The 12,585-nt window shown below is 39.9% G+C and overlaps 1 long non-coding RNA gene across 1 annotated transcript; it reads right to left on the bottom strand.

The window, feature by feature from the left end:
- Nucleotides 1–386: 386 nt before the first annotated feature.
- LOC110343280 lies at nucleotides 387–10,892 on the bottom strand. Its single transcript, XR_005870716.1, has 3 exons — nucleotides 10,718–10,892; nucleotides 1,112–1,406; nucleotides 387–423 (listed from the first exon to the last, which is right to left on the bottom strand). It is a non-coding gene; the product is annotated as an uncharacterized LOC110343280 (long non-coding RNA).
- Between the last annotated feature and the right edge of the window lie 1,693 nt (nucleotides 10,893–12,585).

Genomic DNA, 12,585 nt, shown 5'->3' with positions numbered 1-12,585 from the left:
CTGTTATGAAGTCAAATAGAACACCAGTAATAACATAGCAAATTATTTTGGAATAGGAGTCTACTAATAAGAGTTAATAGAATTACTTTGAAAGAAATTTGGATAATTTAAGATTCAAATTAATATTCCCTCTTACAATTTCATTACAAGTATTCATCTATCAAAGTCATTTAGATTTTGCTGTTTCATTAATGCTTACAGCTGTTGTTTATATGCACATATGTGAACAGTGCACATGGAGGACAGAAGAGGGTGCTGGATCCCTTGGACCTAGAGTTACTGGAGGTTGAGAGTCACCTAAGGTGGTTGCTGGAAATTGAATCCACGTGTGCCTGGTCGGGCCAAGAGAAGCCGCTTTTCCGGGGCGCCTGGATCCGGATTTCAATCCCGCTCCCGACACCAAATTGTTGGCTTCAACGGACGCTGTAACGATACACGACACACAATTACTGAAAGTAACGCTAAGTATTTTATGTAGAAAATTACTCACTAGATACCAAACCCAGAGAAGCCCAGCAGATCTCAGCTAGCGGCTGGACCGGAAGCTGAACTCCAGGAAAAGAGAGCGAGACTTCCTGTGCGCTGTCTTTTATGCCTTCCCTCCCCCCGTAATGCCCCTAGCCATGCCCAAAAGTGGGCTTGGCTAGTGACGTAGTTCCGCCTACGTACGTATACGTCTTTACGTCCAGCCGTATACGTCTTTAGCCCTGCCTAAAGTGGGTGTGGTTAGCGGTGTGGTAAACCGCCCTTTTATTACCTCATCTGTATGCGCCTCTAGTAAGTCACATGTTTAATGGCGGCATAGACTTAGTAAGTCACATGTTTAATGGCGGCATCAGACTTCCTCCTACACTCTACAAAAGCAGCAAGCAGTATTAACTATGGAACCATCTCTCCAGGCCTCATAAAATCCATTTTTAATGCACGAACTATGTTGAAAACATTGCAGGTTAGCTTTGGATGACAGACGATAGTTTCCAACTCCTGCTTTAGAGAAAGCTAGTATGTATTTTATTCTATTTGTAAGTATATTGTGAAAGAAACAAAATGGACATATTCTGTAAATAGGTGAAGGAGATCACCGTGAATAAGTTACCACGAAATTGCTTACCAGGGTATTTTCTGTTCGTATTTTTAGGATTCAGTCAGTGGTTTCTGAATTTGGAGATTTCAGCTCTACTCCAACTCTCTTGAGGAAAAGGAATGGGCTTCAGGTTGAACTGATCACCAATGGTCAATGACTTGTAATATATGTAATAGTGTTTCTATAGAAACAGAAAGTTTGGCTTCAAGGGGCTGGAGAGCTGACTCAGCACTTGCAGTTCCTCCTACAGGCCTGAGTTTGGTTCCCCATGTTGGCCAACTGTAACTTCAGCATCTGGGGATATCCAGACCTCCACAGGCACCTACACACAGTAAACACACACAAATACAAATAAACTCTCTTTTTAAAAGTTAGAATTCAGAGTCCATGCTGCTCACCATCACACATTGGAACCACAATATGTAGCCCAGACTGGCTTCAAACTCATGATCCTTCTGCCTCTGTTTCCCTCAGCAAATTCTACAGGCAAGAGTGAAACCTACCCTTGACGAGTTGGCTGACTTTTGGGAACCTAACCCAGCTTTAATATGGGGTAAGGTTCTTAGTCCTACCCCAACTTGATATGCCATGCTTTGTTGACAATCATGGGAAGCCTGTCTCTTTCTAAAGAGAAACAGAGGAGTGAATTAGGAGTGGGAAGCAGAGAGGAGGTAGAGGAAGGAATGGGAGGAGAGGAGGGAGGGGAAACTGTGGTGGGGATGTAAAATAAATGAATAAATTTAATTAATAAAAAGAAAGAAAATTGTAATCAAGATGCTTCTGGGCTTCACACATTTATCTTGATATATTGGAAAATATGGATGTTCTCCATCATGCTTACCAATACTGTTTCTAATGCATTTCTTTCATTGAGCAGGTCCAGGGTTACATCCATTATAATCAAGCAGTATCCATAGGTAAAGTGTTTTGGTTTTTTGGGGGTGTGGGAAGCATGGGGGGCTCTGAGCTGGTCTCTGACATTATCAGAGTTGGAGAGATGGTTAGGGATTGAAACTCCAATGCATAATCCATTGCTCAGAGGCTGATAGTATTCAAATTGGCAGAGACTAATGGGACTATGTCTTTTCCTAGTGGGGTCCAAGTAAATGCTGAATTGTTAGTATCATAAGTGAGATATGAAAGACATTCAGTTAGTGTCTAGAAAGTTGGAGAAGATGTTGACATTGGGAAATGAGCTGAGCTGAAATTTCAATATTTGTGCACATGATATTATTTAGAAATAGAAACTTTTCAGCTTTAAGTAATTTATAGTGGCATTAGAATGGATTATGGTCTTTTATAAATGGAATAACTTGTAAGCTATGTGAGGACACAGATACACAAAAGTAAATTGCTTCTAGAAAATTTAATGAGTTTTTAAAACTGAGGGTCTTACACTATAGAGTAGGTTCCCTGGAAATGGTTATGCAGTCAAGACTAGCCATCACCTTTGTGAAATGCCTGCCTTAACACCTAGAGTCCTGGTGTTGCCATACCCAGTACCTTCTAGATACTTTGAAGTGATGAGTTTACAAAACCCTGGGGTACTCAGTGATCAGTAGAAGCCAGGAAGAGGCAAGGATGAATCATACATTCTACCCATCAGGGACAGTTTATCCTGCTGAGATTTGATCCTAGACTACTTGGTCTCCAGAACTATGAGGAATACATGCTATTATTTTGTTCCATCTAGCTCTTCTTTAGTAGCCTTAAGAAGGTGAGTCAGAGTGTGTAGAACGGCTCTAACTTGTGAGAATCTCTTAACTCTTGCCATATTTCATTTCTTTTTGTATCTTGAATGTTTAGACCTGGCTCTACCACTTGCCAGATTATCTTTTTAAAGACTGGACAAGATAGACGTCTAGATCTACAAGCAAATTAGTTAGAGATATTAGTGTTCCTGTGCCATTACTTACTAGGATCAAGATACTCAGGAAATCGCAAGTGTCTGAATGGTTTTATTAACGGAAAATAGTTACAGGAGACTTGACTATCACATAGAATGCATATTCTGTTACAGCCATGTTTTACTACAGAGATGGTAGACCTGGGATAGTCCTCCCTATAACAAATGAAGATTATGCAACCCATAAAGAAGTGAAGCCTTCGGTGTTACTCTTACAGTGAGAGAAAGGAAACGATTCACAGTATCAGATAAATTACAGCATTCAGATCAGTTTATAAAATGGAAAATGCAAGAGCAAGCTAGAGCATGGTGGTAGCCACTAACGTGGAAGGTGATTTGGCACAAGTTTCCAAGTCTAGGTCCTTTCAAGAGGGCCACTTGGAATGTCACTGCAAGCTTATAAAATCTACATTCCATCAAGCCTCCCTTCATTAGTGGAAATGCACTTGGACAGGGACAGAAAGCACCCACGACTGTTGAATTGCCTCCCAAGGCAGTTTCCATGGTGAAGCAGCCACCAGGGACTCCAGAATGCCCTAGTGGGCCTTATTTGAGGGTGACACAAAGCAGCCAAATGACAAACAAGAGCTGGAAAAGGGCCCACCTCACAGCAGGACTAGTTTGTGCCTGGGCTGTCTTGTACTTGTTTCCTTAATATCTGAGTATGTACCTACGTATGTTTGCTAGCTTACAGACTATATTATTATTGAGGCTATGAATCTGGAGGAAATGGAGACATTGAATAAAGACCTAACTAATTATCCAACATCCCTGTCAGTCCCTCAAAGAAAATCTTGCCTAGTTACACGAAGGGACATTCATGAAGCAATAAACTGAAGGCATGGATACAATAGTGGGAATTAGAAGCACCATGGCTGTCTCTAGCATGGACTATGGACTGCTATGGTGTGGTGACTGTACACTGTGTGTATTATGCAATACCAGTAACTGATAGGTTACATACATATTGACATGGAAGGATGCTCAGGGTGTGACCCTTAGTGCAGGGAATGCAGCAGAAATGGACCACATGAATTATGTATTAAATGATGTGTGTTAAAATTCTTTGTCTCACAGAAATACTCAACAAAGAGAAACTGTTAGACTCAATGGCTATTTGGGGGAGGAAAATCAGGGTGATATGTGAGGGTGAAAGACAGAGTCAGCAAATGAACAAATGAAGAAAATGTATTTAAAGCAAACCAAGAATGGGTTTTCCTGAACCAATGGCAATAGCATATTATCTATGGAGGAAAAGGGTGAATTCAACCTTTTGCACCCAAAGTTCATTCAGCAATCCCTTGCAACATATACGACAAGGCCATGCTGTCTGTAAATGGGAAGGACTAGCAGGGTTTGTCTGGGGACCAGTCTCTCTTTTCCCCAGAAACAGATTGTCAAGGACACTTGGCAACCATACTGTAGTTGAAGTTCCCACGTTCTTTCTGAGTCTTCATTGCATCTGGATAGAGATGGCCTTCACATGATGTGGAATCTGTGTCCCCATGATTGCATCAGGGTACAGATGGCTTTCACATGTGTGGGATCTGTGTCCCATGATTGCACCAGGGTAGAGATGGCCTTCACATGGTGTGGGATCTGTGTCCCATGATAGTGTATGATTTCTTCAAACTCTGAGGGATTGGGTGCATTTTTAGAGGAATCATCCGGTCTTCTCCTCTGACAACATTTCAAACAGTTCTCCACTAATGCTCAGGGGAGTAAGACGGGAAGACAGTTGGATCTAGGGGGTCTCTAAATCACTTCCTTATTTTCCTTTGTACACAGTCCCCCTTGCATTGCATTTCTGAGCCAGCACTGGCGCAGAGGACGGTGAATTTGGACTGTCTAGTACTCTGGTACATCCTCACATCTGCTTCTGAGGTTGAACCCAGAGGGAAGAAGCTGTTTGTAGGAAGAACCGGAAAGACTATACAGCTCCGTAGAGGCATAGGGCCGTTTTCCCGAGGACAGAGTGGTGAAACAGAATGAAGTGTGAGGAGCTAACACGAGCTCCGATGGGTCCCCAAAGCTCTGCATTTACGGGGAGATTTCCCTTCGCCAGGTTGAGGGAACATATGGGAAAAGTCCAAGCCAAATTTACGCGATGGAAACGGTGAAGCCTCTAAAAGAGCAAGCTGGACAATGACAAAAGGAACAGGAAATAGGAAATTCCACGCCAGAGTTGTTCTATTTTATCCCACTAGGAAAGCTGAGCATCCTCATAGGGAAAAAGTGTCCGCTTTCATCACTCTTACACTCGGTCTCACTGTAAGAGACTTAGCTCATCTTGTAGCTCAAATAAGGTTTATTAATTTTCATAATTGAGTAGCTTGCATGTGGTTACTGTGGCTGGGAAATGGATTTTAGTGCTATTTTACTTTGATTAATGCTTATTTAAATTAAAAGGAGAGAAGGGTGAAATGCCTTTATATTTCATTTGTACAGTATATTTATTTGTGTAATAAAAGCATTACACATTTATTTGTTGTACATCTTTCCTGTTTTTGTAAGGCCATGGCTTTTAGTAACCACGAAAAGAAAATATTAAAACTGAGAAATGCTACTAATTTTGAAATATACAACAAATTTAAAAGAATTGGTTCAAGAAAATATTATAAATGTTCTCTATAGCTTGTATTGATTGACTAAAAAATCAGAATATTCTTATGTATTCAGTGAAATCACATTTTAAGATAATTTTTATTTTGTCTTTTTAATTAATGTAATAATGTGTGGTGCTAGTTCCATTTCCATTGGACATGTATGCTCAATGACACAGATGATCAATAGGACACATGCAGGTTGCCTAGTACCAGGATCATTAGCCATCTCTATGTAAACTCAAATTCACAAAAATTAAACACGTCATTCCTCAGTATTAGCCATTCCCTAGTGCCATATTTCTCTTTAAACCTATAGTGGCTTCCTCTATTGATGTGTCTCTGTTCTTGATCTCCTCAATTCCTCTCCCCACTCAATCTTCCTGATTCTTTATGTTCTCCTCCCACCTCCTCTTCTCCCCTCCTCCTTCTCCTACCTCTCCCCCACACATACTCCCCATTTGTTCAGAGGCTCTTGTCCCTTTCTGTTTCACTGTGGGAACACTGTATGCCTCCCTTTTGGTCCTCCTTGATTCCTAGTTTCTCTGGCGGTATGGATTGTAGGCTGGTAATCCTTTTCACTGTGTCTAGAATCCATATTTGAGTGAGTACATACCACGTTTGTCTTTCTGTGACTGAGTTACATCACTTAGGATGGTTTCTTCTTGCTCTATCCATTTGCATACAAATTTCAAGTTTCCATTGTTTTTTTTCTGCTGAGTAGTACTCCATTGTGTAAATGTACCACATTTTATCTATCCACTCTTCAGTTGAGGGACATGTAGGTTGTAATTGTATTAATGGGCATCCTTCAAGTGTATGCCTAAGAGTGGAATTTCTGGATCTTGAGGTAGACTGGTTTCCATTTTCCAGAGAAACCACCATACTGATTTCCAAAGTGGCTGAACAAGTTGGCACTCCCACCAGAAATGGAGAAGTGTTCCCTTTTCTCCACATTCTCTCCAGCATAAACTGTCATTGGTGTTTTTGATTTTAGCCATGCTTACAGGTGTAAGATGATGTCACAGAATTGTTTTGATTTGGATTTCCCTTATGGCTAAGGATGCTGAGCATGTTCTTAAGAGTCTATCAGCCATTTTAGACTCCTCTGTTGAGAATTCTCTGCTTAGTTCTGTACCCCACTTTTTAGTTGAATCATTTGGTGTGTTGGTGACTAGCTTCTTGAGTTCTTTGTATATTTTGGAAATCAGGCCCCTGTCTGATGTGAGGTTGGTGAAGATCTTTTCCCATTCTGTGGGCTGTCATTTAGTCTTGTTAACTGTGTCTTTTGCCTTACAGAAGTTTCTCAGTTTCAGGAGGTTCCATTTATTAATTGTTGATCTCAGTGTCTGTACTACTAGCATTATGTTCAGGAAGTGGTGTTCTGTGCCAATTTGTTCAAGGGTGCCTCCCACTTTCTCTTCTAAGATGTTCAGTGTGGCTGGGTTTCTGTTGATGTCTTTGATCCATTTGGACTTAGGTTTTGTGCATGGCGATAGACATGGATCTATCTTCTGTCTTCTACATGCCAGCATCCAGTTATACCAGCACCATTTGTTGAAGGTGCTTTCTTTTCCATTGTATAACTTTAGCTTCTTTGTCAAAGATCAGCAGTTCGTATGTGTGTGGGTTAATGTCAGGGTGTTCAATTCGATTCCATTGGTCTACCTGTATATTTTTGTGCCAATACCAAACTGTTTTCATTACTATAGCTCTGTAACAGAGCTGGAAGTCAGGGATGGTGATGCCTCGTGAAGTTCCTTTATTGTACAGGGTTGTTTTGGCTATCCTGAGTCTTTTGTTTTCCATATAAAGTTGAGAATTATCCTTTCAAGGTTTGTAAAGAATTGTGCTGGGATTTTGATAGGAATTGCATTGAATCTGTAGATTCTTATAAAATGTTTAATTATAAAATACATGCCTGTATCACTTCACTATAAATCTAAAATTTGAAAGATTTGAGTCACTGGGCCAGTGAAATTCCATGGACAAAAGTATATGGCAGACAAATTTAAGTACCCGAGTTCTGCCCATGGGATGCACAGCATAAAGAGATTTCCAAATGCTGTCTTCCAACCTCAACAGGCAAAGGTGGTAGATTACTGCTACTTTGCCAGAAACCAGTGGGAAACACACCATAAGTCTGACAAAATGCATCATGTGACTTGAATGTATTTCCACAAAACTTGGGCACTACCACTGTCCTCTGCAGTGAGATCAGCTTCCATCATTTAACCAACCTCCTGATGACAGGCTCACATTTGGCAAAGCAATGTACTACTGTCCTTGTGGGCTAAATTTATTAATTTCTGTTTCTATGACAATCAACTGACATCCAAGTTTTATTTTTTCGAAATAACAGTGCCTAGTCATGTGACACACCTTTTCTTTCTCTGTATTTTATACACAAAAACTCTCACACACAGGTGATTTATTTCTCCCCCCCTCCCTCCCTCCCTTCCTTCCTCCTTCCCCTCCCTCTGTCTCTCCCTCTGTCTCTGTCTCTGCCTCTCTCTCTCTCTCTCTCTCTCTCTCTCTCTCTCTCTCTCTCTCTCCAATAACTAGACACACAGATTACAAATAGCACAGAGTGAGCACACTGGAGGAAGACCTCATGAAGAAAGCGAAAAAAGCACCATCTACAGGTCAAAGAAAGACATCTTGGGAAAAGCCAAGCCTGCCAATACCTTGCTCTTGAACCCTTAGTCTTAGAATGTTAAAGTCAAGGGAAGGAAGCTGCCTGTATCTCATTAGAGTCACTTCTTTGTCAAGGTTTCAGGTAAACCACGGCAGCTAACTTGTTACAAATGTGTAACTTAAGAATAAATGCTTGTCATCGCAAGCCACAGCCCACTGTGCAAGTATATGGAATGTGATTTTGGCTGTGTAGGGCAGTGACTAAATTTTACAGCGTTGTCATTACAGCCTAGCAACAATGAATTCTCAGTCCTGTCAGCTGCCAGGTTTTGCCCGTGGTTACCAAATTGCACTTTAACAATACAAAATGAAAGTTTGCTCCCACAGCCTTGCATGGGGGAACAATTTGGCAGGCTCTGGATGGTAAAATACATCAACATTATTAAATGTTTCTTCCACTCCAACGTAGCCAAAGGAAAGGCCTTTATTGACCCAAAACAATTAGAAGTTTTTTTCTTAGAACTTTTTTTGTAAAACCCATGTTTTGAAGCTTGACTTGAATAAACTAAATATGAGCTCATGTGGTTTCTTTCCTTTTCCATCTAACATTTGCCATTTGGATTTCCTAATAATCTATAGACATCTATAATTTTTATTGACAGAATTTAAACAAGTAAAAAAGAAGTTGCCATGTCACTAAAAATACTGATTACATCTAAACCAAAGCTGGGTATCCTAGATGTTTTAAGTATATAAATTCTAACTCTTAAAATATTAATATAACAAATTTGATATTCAGTTTTTCTGTATAAATAAATACCCTCAAATTTGCTTTGAAGGATCATCTGTAAGCCAGATGTAGTTGCAGACACCTGTAATCCCAAACACTAATGGGACTGAAGCTAGAAGATTAAAAGTTCAAGGTTACATCATAGAGCCTACATCCAGTATCTGATAGAAGCAGATGCAGTAACCCACAGCCAAGCACTGGGTTGAGCTCCTGGAGTTCAGCTGAAGGAAGGGAGGAGGAATCATGTGAGCAAGGGGGGTGGTCAAGAGCATGATGAAGAAAACCACAGAGACAGATGACCCTAGGTAGTGGGACCTTATGGATTATGGACTGACAGCTGGGAAACTTCCCCGGACCAAACTAGACCCTCTGAATGTGAGTGACTATTGTGTGACTTATCTGTTGGAGGGCCTGTAAGTGGCACCAGGACCTATCCTAGGAGTATGAACTGACTTTTTGGAGCCCATTCCTATGGTGGGATAGCTTTCTCAGTCTTGATATAGAGGGAAGGGCTTGGTCCTGCCTCAACTTGATATGGCATACTTTGTTGACTCCTCAAAGAAGACCTTACCGCCTATGAGGACTGGATGAGGACTGGGAAGAGGGGAGGTAGGCAGGTGAGAGGAGGGGAGGGAGGGTGAAGTGGGGTTGGTATGTAAAATGAAAAATAATGTTTTAAACTTTTTAAAAAAGAAAGTTCTAGGTTAGCTTGAATTTGTTAGTAAACCCATCTATGAATTAAAAATAAAATAAAGAAAAATGTAGTATAGACAATAACACTTGCTTAGCATGTGTGCTGACCGTGGCACAATATCTAGTACTTTTTTTAAAAAAGCATACAAAATTAAATGATGTAGTCAGAGCACTCAATTATCTCTTAGAACACTGATGTAACAGGTAATTTACAAGGTTTGGAAGTAATAAATAATCTCCATTCTCAGGTTATTTATGTTTTACATATTATTTGGCTCAAAATATATTTTTAAAAAACTATTATCTCTAAAGTAGTCTCTATTGTCATATTAAATAACATAACAATTCTCCTATTGTAAAATTGCAAAGTTCTGAATTACTCTGAATATAAATATTAATATGTTTTAAATCATTATTGCTTATGTGCAACAAATTTGTTTCTTTTTCAGTAATGAATATTCCCTTGCAGTCTGGTAGGCTTATAAATTTTCATTATGTATAACACTGAAGAAGATTTTCATGTAAAATTCATCTAGCTTATTTATTACTTGTCACTGAACAGTAGATATCTCAACAATTTGAGTCTATAGATATTGGCTGAATTCAAATGGCAAAGTTGGTACTATCCAGAAATGTCATAATCATCCATGTGGCAAGAAAAGTTGACAAGAATTCTTCCAATCTCGGATCTCTGGGGCCCATCTCTAATTATAGGCACCTATTCAATGTGGATATAGGTAGGTAACAAGTTTAGGGGTACTAAGATGCCTTCTGACCTGCAAAAACCCTCCTCTCCTCATTTTAGTGTTAAAATTTATAAGTTTATATCAGATGTTCATTGGTTCATAAGAAGCCATATAAACTCAATGACAGTATCAATACATTGCCTACACTTGGGGTCATAGACTTTGTAGTTTCATTCATTTCATTTGACCCACCCTTGCAGTACAGCTACCCACAGGAGTCAATTGGCTTGAGGTTCCAAGATGATCTCCCTTACTTACAACAACTATTGCTTGTGAGTAGCTGAAGTCACCTTATTTTCCTCCATGTGGCCTCTCATCATCCAGGGTCCAAATCTTTTTGTACCTAATATGGAAGTTCCAGGACAGAATTCCAAAAAGACAAAAGAAGACAGTGAGAAACCTCTTGAAAACCACAACTGAAACATTAGGTACAACCAAGACACCTCTGTGGTCTTTATCACAGGGGGTGGACTAAGTAGCTTATACAAACAACAGAAAGGTCCTGGGTCTTGTAGCCTAACATCCACTGAAAGTCAATGAGAAGACAACTAAAGAGTTGCAGGAACCCAGGAACATCACATGGAGAATGGAGGTCTTGAAGGACAAAGCTCAGATGACCCAAAGCAAGAACTACAAATAATCAGTAGAGTTCTTGAGATCCACTAAGAGTAAAGAGCCATGGGTCCTGGTGGCCAAGGAATGGTCACACTCAATGTTGGGTCTTAGGCTGCTGGTATTCAAGCCCAGAGCAATGAGCCTGTGACTGTCTGACTTGTAAAGCCTGGAGCCATGTATCTCAACTTGTAAACCGTGAGAACTACAAGCCTCTAGATGCAGAGGTCCAGCCTCTAAGTCTCTGGTACTCAACTCTGTGGGGCCAACAACTCAGAGGGAAGGAGTTCGTGTTCATTTACAATTCGTGTGTGCACAGAACAACTAAAAACCTCTCAAACAGCCATTTGTAGAAATAATACCCTAGATGTGTTGCTGCTCACCTCACCCTTACATGTGCTTATTGGCATATTGGAGAATTTTGCCCTGCAAAGGTCTTGGCGGGTTTTTAAGGTGGTAATTTTTCATTTGGTTCACAGTGCAGCAGTGCGATAAAGGATCAAGTGGGTTGTTGAGAAATCCTTATCTACTTTTTTTGCACGAAAACCCCTCCAAATGCTTTCAAGATAGAAACCTGTGCCTTTTCATGTCTGGCAATGACGCTGATGAAGAGAAAACCTTCCCAGACGAGCATGAGCTAGCCAAGATTTATTTATTTTTCCATAATCCCTCTGTTTATGTGTTCTCAAATGACTAATGAGGCCAATCTGGAGCTGGCAGATTTTGCCACAATTTAGACAGATGGTTTCAGTATATGTGCATAAAGAAAGTAATGCTGGAAATGTAAAAATAAAGATATGCGGTGTGCCATCTGAGTGTTTTTCCTAGAGGGAACAAAGATATGGAGAAGAGGCATGGAAAGACTTCAGTGTTACATATCCACACAATAGAATCCTCTTATCATACATACCTCTGCACTAACTACTGGCAATAATTATGTTCACATATAAATGGTCTCTTAGCTCAAACACTTTGAGAAGTCTTAACATGAGTTCCAGTTGTTGCTTTTAAAAAGCTTGCAGAAGCAGGCTTGAGGGACAACTCCTGTAGAAAACATATCCTCACCCCAAACCTGAGCTTGTCCTAGAACCGGAGCAAAACAAAATACTTCTGGGGAAATTTTAATATAAACAGGACTGACCACTTTTCAGTCTTTACCTAGGTAACACATTTCTGAACCTTTGTTCTCATACAGTTATCCAAATATTATTGTGAGCTCCCAAATGGGAACCACTTGACAACTGACTTTAAACTTACTATATATAGCCTAGCACAATGAAAATACTTTGGTTCATTCATTTATTCATATATATTCTTAATGAATATTCATCAAACACTTTCTTTTTCTATCAAACATATTCTTTGTGTAAAGACAGACAATTGCTATGAAACACATGTATGAATATATACATTGGCTCTATTTCCAAGAAACTTACATAGTCTACAAACATGTCAACAAATTTGGATACAACATAAAAATGAATGGCTTTTTAGAGAAAATTTTTGCTGTCATT

This window comes from Mesocricetus auratus, unplaced genomic scaffold, assembly GCF_017639785.1.
Source record: "Mesocricetus auratus isolate SY011 unplaced genomic scaffold, BCM_Maur_2.0 Super-Scaffold_100023, whole genome shotgun sequence".
Lineage (NCBI taxonomy): Eukaryota > Metazoa > Chordata > Mammalia > Rodentia > Cricetidae > Mesocricetus > Mesocricetus auratus.
This window is presented reverse-complemented; position numbering and strand designations above follow the sequence as displayed.